The sequence below is a fragment of the Pteropus vampyrus genome, unplaced genomic scaffold (genome assembly GCF_000151845.1).
Source record: "Pteropus vampyrus isolate Shadow unplaced genomic scaffold, Pvam_2.0 Scaffold5, whole genome shotgun sequence".
NCBI lineage: Eukaryota > Metazoa > Chordata > Mammalia > Chiroptera > Pteropodidae > Pteropus > Pteropus vampyrus.
Window position 1 is genome coordinate 6,271,608 of NW_011888786.1, and position 3,384 is coordinate 6,274,991.

A 3,384-nucleotide genomic window follows, 5' to 3' on the forward strand; every position below is an offset into this window, starting at 1 on the left:
CTAACATTTGGAAAAGCAAGGGCTAGATTTGTAAAACTATCACTGAAGTCCTCCAAATTTTTAAAACTTAAAATACTGAGCAGCATTACACATAAGACATAGAATTTTAAATTATTTAGTACATTCCTAAAAAAAACATTAAATGTGGTTAAATTTTTATTCCGTGTGTGTGTGTGTAAAAAAAACAATAAATGCAGTTTAATCCTTTAATAAATAAAGGCTACATGAAATACAGGGAACAAGTGTGGTCACGCCAAGAATTTCTGCTAGAACTCCCAATAAACAGGGTTTTGGAAATGAGTGTTGTTCACTAAGACAGTTGAAGGTTCTTAGCTTTACACTACGTTTAAGTCTAGTTCATCTACTAAGTAGAAAAAAAGGACCTTATTTTCTCAATATTAACAAAAGAAAAATTTATCCCATCCTTGCCAACTCCCATCAATTTTCCAAGATGCAGCCGCATCACAGATCAGCTGAAAACAGTTGGCCACAACTAAGATTAAAACTCGAACCAGAGAGCCTGGCTGCTCTTCAGCTAGCCCCTACAGCCTCCCCTCTGACCACTCTGGGCAGTGGACACTTGCTGCTGACATTCTAGCAGCATTGACAGCACCACACTGCAATCAACATTGTCCTCTCTAAGCGGGTGGGCATGCAGGGGGCTCCCAGCTTCCATCGTTTCATTTCCCCCTCTCATCGATTCCTTCATAATTATCTTTCTCAGCCTTCTCGAGATCTTGAGGATTCCCAGCCCCTCGATCCCACCAACTATGCCCCAAGGCAGGGTCTTGGCTGCCCTCCTCTGAGTTCCTTTTGCTACATGTGCACCAAGTGTTAGAGAATTTACCATACTGTTCTGAGACGGTATTCAGAAATTTATTCGTGGATTTTCCCCCCAAATCTCTCTCCATGTCCCTGGTGAAAAAAGGTCATGTTTATATTCTACAGTGATGTGAATAGTGTACTCCAAAAAGATATGTCCAAGTCTTAACTCTTGGTACCTTTGAAAAGTGATCTTATTTGAAGATTAAGTTAGGAAAATTGAGATAAAATTATTCTGGACTTAGGGTGGACCCCAAATTCAATAACTGGTTTCCTTATGAGAAAAAAGAGAGTATTTGAGACACAGAGACACGTGGGGAGGAAGCCCATGTGAAGACAAGCAGAGACTGGAGTTGGGCTGCTATGATACAAGGGAGGTCAGGAGATGAAAAAAGCGAGGATTCCTTCCTAGAGCCTTCGGAAGCCTGGTGGCCCTGCTGACACCTTGATTTTAGACTTCTGGCCTCCAGAGCTGTGGGAGAAGAAATCTGTTTTAAGCCACCACGTCTGTGGTGATTTACAGCAGCCCTGGCAAACGAACATCTAGTCCAAACCTCAACATCTTCCTACCACCTAAAGAACCACTCAACAAGAACTATTGAACTGAGAAGAAAAAGGAAGGTAAGGTGGGAAAGATGAGAAGCATCTGAACCGCAGGACAAGAATCTGGGACACGGATGCCCAATTGTTCATTCACTAGAACTTGGTCAAATCACTTATCCACAGTGACCCTCGGATTCGTTCCCTAATGAAATGAGAGGAATGGCCCGGAAGACCCTCTTCCAAGTCCAATATATCTCGAAGCAATTTCATCCAGAACATTAATTTTATTTGATCCTTAAATTACAATTTCTTCTGACTCACTAAATAAATTTTGTTAATTTCTTTTCAATGTAAAAACCTTTCAGGAGCAAAGTAATTGGATTAAAATGACATTTCAAAGGCACTTATGTTTTTCTCAGCTTGTGAAAAATTAAGGAAAACAGTTTAACTGATAACATGCTGAAAAGTGATTCTCTACAACATCATTTTTTTTTTCCCTATGAAGCGAAATCGACAATTTACAAGTTGTTGATCTAATCCAGTAAGAACTGCTGACGTTTTGGGAAAAGTCGACCTAAACTTGAATCAGTTTAAGCGTCTCTGATCTAGAACCCAAATGTATGATGACCAATTCATGCAGAGTAATAAGGGGCACCTCCGACACAGGGGTTTTTCTCCACTTGGCTCAAGGCTCTAATTAAGGTCCCATACCCCAAATTTCCACTTCAAAGAATCTGGCTAAGAAACAAATCCAGCTGCTGCTACTACCAAATGGTCAACAGTTGGTAGAGGAGTCAAACAAAACGAAAACGATTTCACCCATTTTCATGCCTCCATAAACACACACACACACACACACCCGGGTTGGGCTTAAATGAAAAACCATATTTTAAGTTTTTTCATGGGTCACGCTGCTCCCCCGGCCTCCATGTTTTCATAGTGGCAGCCTTGATTCTTTTTTAGGAAACCAATCAAAACAAGGGGACCGACTCATATTTCACGTCGACAAAATATCCATTAGAAACACTTTCAAACTTTTCCAAACCAATTCATAGTTCAGAAAACAGAATCAAGAGTCACTGAGCCAACTGTTCAGCTGGAATCAGCAGAACCACGCTTGCAAAACCAGACCGTGAAATCTCAGCACAAACTCAGAGGCCAAAAACTTCCTTCTAGGTGCCAACTCAATCCGAAAATCAAATCCCTCGAGGTGGAAGGCTAACAAACCGACAGTTTCCAATTCCGAAGTTCTCGGCTTTTAAATCGGAGCTCGCACACACGTTTAAACGAGGCTGGAGGGTACACGGCTGGCTTCTTCCCGATTATGTTTCCAGCCCTTAATAACAACTGCATTTCAAAAGGTGCTCTTTAACTGTAATAAAACGAAGATAGCAAAAGGCAAGGCAATGTGGGGGGTGGGGGGGACCGCGGGGCGGGGTACACACAGGGACGTTCAAAGTCCTTGTATTTGATAACGCTGCAACCAGCCTCCCAGTGTAACTTTACGAGCAGAGCTGAAGGGCTGGCGCTGGGACTCAGGCGCTGTTTTCTGAAGTCCGAGCTCAGGATGAATGAGCTGTAACTCTGCCCACTGCATGTTTACTCGCATCCTCACGTGGCACCGCGCTGCGACAGGAGCGCTGCGCCCAGGCAGCGCGGGGCGCGCGGGTGAACCCGAAAACTTTTACTTTGCAAACTAGCGGGGCTGGAAGGCGATTCGGAGGCCGATTCACTAGCCTTCGCCCGAAATGCGCCGAGGCCAAGCCCAGCACCCAGCAGCCCCCCGCCCGCAGCTTCATTCACACAAAGGCGCGTGGGTGCCGGCAGGACCCCGCTCCGAAGCTGCGGGGAGGCGGGACGACGAGGAGGCGCCGCAGGGCGAGGGCGGACGCGAGGGCTACTCACAGGGTGACCGTGCGGTTGGGCAGCGTGTCCGGGGGCAGGACCTGGGCGAGCTCCAAGCTGCTGCACACCACCTTGCCCTCGGCGGCACTGGCCGCCCTGCCGGCCGCTCGGGGT

General features: G+C 45.7%; 1 protein-coding gene across 2 annotated transcripts in view; it reads right to left on the minus strand.

Moving 5' to 3' along the window:
- The window catches only part of ADGRA3 (adhesion G protein-coupled receptor A3), a 105,429-nt gene extending 102,051 nt beyond the window's left edge, over nucleotides 1–3,378 (minus strand). For both annotated transcript variants that reach the window (XM_023534114.1, XM_011365194.2), the window contains exon 1: nucleotides 3,271–3,378. The gene's annotated coding sequence lies outside the window, so the exon portion shown is untranslated. The remainder of the gene's footprint in view (nucleotides 1–3,270) is intronic.
- Nucleotides 3,379–3,384: the final 6 nt, after the last annotated feature.